The sequence below is a fragment of the Mandrillus leucophaeus genome, unplaced genomic scaffold (assembly GCF_000951045.1).
Source record: "Mandrillus leucophaeus isolate KB7577 unplaced genomic scaffold, Mleu.le_1.0 Scaffold109, whole genome shotgun sequence".
NCBI classification, from domain to species: domain Eukaryota; kingdom Metazoa; phylum Chordata; class Mammalia; order Primates; family Cercopithecidae; genus Mandrillus; species Mandrillus leucophaeus.
This window is the reverse complement of record NW_012099098.1, coordinates 1,064,692-1,070,803: the sequence shown is the minus strand read 5'-3', so window position 1 is coordinate 1,070,803 and position 6,112 is coordinate 1,064,692.

Genomic DNA, 6,112 nt, shown 5'->3' with positions numbered 1-6,112 from the left:
TGTCACCCAGGCTGCAGTGCAGTGGCATGATCTTGGCTCACAGCAACCTCTGCTTCCTGGGTTCAAGCGATTCTCTTGCCTCAGCCTCCTGGGTAGCTAGGATTACAGGTGCGCACCACGACGCCTGGCCAATTTTTGTATTTTTAGTAGAGATGGGGTTTCACCATGTTAGCCTTGCTGGTCTTGGAACTCCTGACCTAGGTGATCCGCCTGCCTTGGCCTCCCAGAGTGTTGGGATTACAGGTGTGAGCCACCGTGCCCGGCCTGAGTCTGTTTCTTACTGGATCCTGTTGTCTGATAGACGGAGGTCTTCAAAGTTTCCAGACTCCTGTTCAGCCAGGATTGCTTTCGAATGGATCTTCCCCAAGGTTCGCTCAGGCCACAGAAAGACCAGACACCCCTGCCGGCCCTTGGGGAGTGGTAGACCTTGGGCAGCCTCCTCTCCACTGACCAGCAAGAGCAGATCCAGCCCATCCCTTGCCTTTAGACTTTTCTTGGCGGTAGTTGGACCCCAGTCCACAAGCTCCAAGGCTGGCAATCAGCTCCTCTTCTGTGGTTCTCTGAAATGGCCCTCCTTGGGCAGGAGGCAGAGAATCGGTTTCTTCCTAGTGCCTGCTCCTAGTGAGGATAATTAGTTAGAAGGAGAGAGACTCTGGTCAGGAAGGAACCACCTTTGAGGCCTTTGCATAGGAGGCAAGGCCCTCTGGGTGGCTTGTAACACTCACAGCACATTTAGTAGGGGGGACACACTGGTGTGCACTTTGGTGCCTGTACGTACCCTGAGCTACACAGGAAGGGGATGAGGCAGGGTGGGGGGAGGCAGGAAGAGGAGGAGACAGGCTGGGTGCGGTGGCTCATGCCTATAGTCCCAGCACTTTGGGAGGTGGAGACAAGAGGATCACTTAAGGTCAGGGATTGGAGACCAGCCTGGCCAAAATGGTGCAACACCCATCTCTTCCAAAAACACAAAAATTAGCCAGGCGTGGTGGAACGCACCTGTAATCCCAGCTACTCAGGAAGGCTGAGGCACGAAAATTGCTTGAACCTGGGGTGGAAGTTGCAGTGAGCTGAGATCACGCCATTGCACTCCAGCCTGGGTGACACAGCTAGACTCAGTCTCAAAAAAAAAAAAAAAAAGGAAGAGAGACACTGGGAGAAGGGCCAGGCTCCCATCCTCAGTTCCAGCACCTGCCTGGGACACAGCTGAGCCCTGAAGCTCCTCAGCCCTGGGCTGGGGGCTCTCTGAGCAGCCCAGCTGCAGCTCTCTACACAGGCGAGGCTGCCTACGACCTGGGTCCCCTCCTGAGAGGGGTCCAAGTCCCTTTGTGAAGTGGTCTGGAGTGCAGGTGGCCCAGGACAAGAGAAACCCAGGGTGTGGGGAGAAGGGGTCTGTGGGGTCAAGGGGACTATGCTGGCTGGAAAATGGCCCCCCAAAATATATCCATGTAAATGAATAATGTAAATAATAACTTTATGTAGAAAGAAAATTTCAGAGGCTGAACGTGGTGGCTCATACCTGTAATCCCAGCACTTTGGGAGGCTGAGGTGGGCGGATCACTTAAGGCCAGGAGTTCCAGACCAGCCTGGCCAACATGGTGAAAGTGCATCTCTACTAAAAATACAAAAAAAATTTTTTTTTTTTGAGACGGAGTCTCGCATTCTCGCCCAGGCTGGAGTGCAGTGGCGCGATCTTGGCTCACTGCAAGCTTCGCCCCCCAGGTTCACGCCATTCTCCTGCCTCAGCCTCCCGAGTAGCTGGGACTACAGGTGCCTGCCACCACACCTGGCTAATTTTTTTTTTTTTTTTGTATTTTTAGTAGAGACGGGGTTTCACCATGTTAGCTAGGATGGTCTCGATCTCCTGACCTCGTGATCCGCCCGCCTCGGCCTCCCAAAGTGCTGGGATTACAGGCTTGAGCCACTGCGCCCGGCCAAAAAAAATATAAAAATTAGCCAAGCATGGTAGGTGGGAGAATCGCTTGAACCGGGAAGCAGAGGTTGCAGTGAGGCGAGATCGCGCCATTGCGGCCTGGCTGACAGTGAGACAATGTCTCAAAAAAAAAAAAAAAAGTATTTGCAAATGTGATTAAGGATCTTATTCTTTATTTTTATTTTTTAATTTTCATAGTGGTTAATATCCTAATGACTGTTCTTTTCTTGGTGCACATTTGTTACAGTACCTACTGCCTGATTTTTAAGGTGAATGAATGAAATATGTTAATTACTCAAAGGCAATGACACTTAAGCTCTTTTTTGTTGTTGGTGGTGGTGTGGCCCAGATGTTTTTCCTTTCCTGAAAAGCAACACTGTTCTTATTCCTTTTCTTTTCTTTTTCTCTTTTTTTTTTTTTTTTGAGACAGGGTCTCGCTGTGTCACTCAGGCTGGAGTGCAGTGGTGTGATAACAGCTCACTGCAAGTTTGTGGTAATTTGCTGTAGTAATTTGATGATTTGGGAACTTCTCGGCTTCTCTAGATTGCAGAAGATGCTAACAATAGGAAATTCGCTGTTAAGAAAGTGAACTCTTGAGAAAAAGCCAAGGGTGTGGCCTGTGGATGTGGGGAAGAGGTGGCCAAGCTGGGGGCCCCAGAGTATGGGAAGGAAGGGACCTGAATCAAGGGAACCCAGCAGTGTGGGAGGAGGTAGCTGAGGACAGGGCACCCAAGCGTGTCAGGAGGAGGTGGGACCCAGCGGTGTGGGGAGGTGGCCCAGGACAGGGGGACCTCGGATTGTAGGCAGAACCTGGAGAACCACGAGACACTTCAGTTGGGGCAGACCCAGGCTGAGCTCCCAGGGAGGGGCACTTGGGACTGCGGTGACCTGGGAGAGGCCAGTGCCCACCCAAGGCCTGAGAGAGTCTGGGCCCAGGGAGGGGCACCCAGACCTGTGCCCTGCAGCCTTGGGCCTGCCCATCATGGCAACGCAGAGGGCTCCCCTCCTGACAGGTGATTCTGAGAGTCATGGGAGTGGGCAGGAAGTGGTCCACCCTCCGGATCAAGATCTGGGCCACCAAGCTTTGTACCCAGAAACTCACACTTCCCCCCTCGACCTCTGACCTGGGCCCTCTGAGAATCGGGCTGAGAAGGACAGCGGCCAGGTGAAGGCCAAGGTCTCTGGATGTTCTCGGGCGTCTCCTGCTACTCTGCCATTGGCACTGCCCTCCCTGCCTCTCACTCCACTCTGCACTGGTCCAAGTTGGCCCCTCCTTTTGAATATGAACACATTCTCCCTTTGGAGCCAGACCTGGTCCTCACTGCCTGTCACAGCCTTGTTCATGTCCCCCTCCCCCAGAGGGGGAGCCCCAGCCACAGAACTCACCCCCTCAGCTGAAAAAAACACATGTTGCCAAGGAGAAGTTGGGGCCCGGTCTGCGATCTCCCTCCACCACTGGGATGAGGGGAGGGCATGAGAGGCTGCAGCCTGTTCCATCCTCAGCCCCCGCAGGGCACCAGAGGGGCCCCAGGCAGGAGGCTGTGCATTGTTCTGGAACCAGGGATGTGTTCAAGGACATTTGGTCTCACTTGACCCTTCCGGAACCTACTCCCCTGCCCCCTGGGCTGGGCACGCTCCTGGCCTGTCCTGGGCTCTCGGGAGAACCAGCTTTCAGGAGAGCCAGACTGGTCCTCTCACCCAGCCACCTCTGATGGTGCCAGTGGAGGCCCAGCCAAGGACCTGGAGAGCAGGGAGGGCGCGAGCATGTGGGGTAGCGCAGGGGTGGCCGCAGTGAAAACGCCCCTTTCCTGGGGTGCTGGGGGCTGCAGTCCAGGCAGGAGGGGTGCAGAGCTGAGAGGAGCATTGGTCTTGAGCAGTGCCAGGGCCATGTGGGACAGAGGCCTATGACAGAAGGACTGCGGCCCAGCTCCACAGGAGCCTGGCATCCACCCACCACTGCCTGCTGCTGCCTGTGTCCACCCTAGACCCTGCTCAGAGCCTTGACGTCCACTTCGCTGCCACCTATGATCACTGTGGGCCCTCTCGCCCGCATGGGAGTCCAGGCTGCAGAGTAAGAGGCAGAGCACCCATCTAAGCGGCATGCCTGGGCCAGGCACCTAGGAATGGAACCAGCAAGGGCCCTGGGCCCAGACCTCAGGCAGCAGGGCCTGCTTCCCCTTGTCTGGCGGACCCCAGGGGTTCACCATAGGGAGGAATCCAGTGGGTGTACTTGGGGGAGGGTTGGCAGGGGTTTTCCACAGGCAGGCAGGATCCCTGGCAGGTAGAAGGGGCAGGAGGGCCTCAAGGCCCCTTGGCGAGCCTTGGCCAAGATGGGGGTTGGAAAACTGTTTCTGGAAACAAGAGACACAGCCCAAGGCCCTGGCAGGGCACACGCCTCACACTAAACAGCTCCTCCTGTTCCTGGGTGTTTGAGAGTCGGGTGCCCAGCCTGGACCTGCGGTGACCAAGGAGGGCCGATCTGCAGACACCAAGACTTCCTGCATCTGTGACTGGGCCTCCTGGGGGCATCTTGACTGTAGACTCCTTCCAGTGGTGGTCCCTGGCTCCTAGAAGCCTAGCCAGTCACCTTCCGCCCAGCCTTCAAACACGTCAGAGGGTTAACCATTCATGGCCACGCTGAACACTGCTCACAAGATCCGGAAACAAGAACAGGGGGTCAGACTGGATTCCTGAGATGCAAGAACCGCCAGGAAGCGTCTTGCTGCCTTTATGCGTGGATGAGACCCGGGTCTCTCCACGGGAGGACAGGCTGCTGCAGCCTCCAGGGAGCACCCGCGCTTGGGCATGGAGAGTGGGGAGAGCTGCCTGCTAGAGACGGCAGAGGGGGTCGGGAGCGGCCGGAGTGCTTCCGGCCTCTGGCCACCGAAAACCCAGGCAGCGACCTGTCTTTAAGCTCCTGCTGTTGCTAAGCCGACCTGCACAGCAGGACTTGGGAGCCCAGCCCAGCTCCTCTCAGGAGGGGCTTGGCCCCAAAGCTTCTGCGTGGCTCGTTGAGGGCTCACTAGAGACACCTGCAGCTCCTTGAGAGAAAGCAGGACCAGTCCAGCGGCCACGATGGAAACCACAGGAGGGGTCGAGGGGAGGCAGGTGGGTGCCTGGCATGCCATGCACGGTACCACACGTGTCATGGAGACTGTCCCAAGAGCCCCGGGGCCCAGGGACTCCCCCAAGCACTGAGCAATGTGAACCCTTGTGTACCCTCCTTGGCCAGGGCCCAATGAATGGGGCCCCAGTGTCCTGTCGACCCTGGAGCCCTTGGAATCAGTTAAGTCTGAATGGGAGGTCTACACCATGGTCCTTACCCAACCTTCCTAGTGCTGAGTCCTGAAGCTTGTGTGGTGGGTGTGTGTAGAGCTGACCTCCTCCCTACAGCCCTGCTGGACTCTGAAGAGAGCCAAGGCCAGTGGGTAGGAGACAGGCCTGGAGCTGGTGCAGAGAGGAATGAGCCCTGCATGGGTTTGATCAGAAACTCAGCCTCGCGTAGGGACACTCTGGGGCCCGGTGCTGTCCGTGCATGACCTGACAGAAGCCCAGAGCCGCTCTCTCTATGGAGGAGCGCCTGATGGGGGTGGGAGCTAGGCAGAGATCTGCATGCATGCCGAGGAGCCAGGCTTCAAGCCGGGCTGGGGGACCCCCGAGCGGGGCCATCTCCCCTTCTGCACCTGGCTCTGGTGTCTTCCCGCTGCGGACCCAGTGCCCTGCTCACCCACCACGTTCATATGCTGGAGTCCTGGGTCCTCAGAGATCCGTGACACTGCCCCGTCCCCAACTTCAGATTCTCTGGGGCTCCACCCACTGGTCTCCCCTACATGAGGCAGTCACTGTAGACTGGAGGGTGCTTTTGAGAGTCAGGTCACTCTGTTGTCCAGGCTGGAGTGCAGTGGTGTGATCTTGGCTCACTGCAGACTGGGCCTCCAGGGTCCAAGTGATCCTCCCACCTCAGCCTCCCGGATTCAACCCATTCTCCTGCTTCAGCCTCCCGAGTAGTCGGGATCATAGGCATGCATCACCCCACCTGGCTAATTTTTGTATTTTTAGTACAGACGGGGTTTTGCCATGTTGGCCAGGCTGGTCCCTGAGGATACTTTTTTTTCGCCCCCCCGAGATGGAGTTTCCTTCTGTCACCCAGGCTGGAGTGCAATTGTGCAATCTCAGCTCACT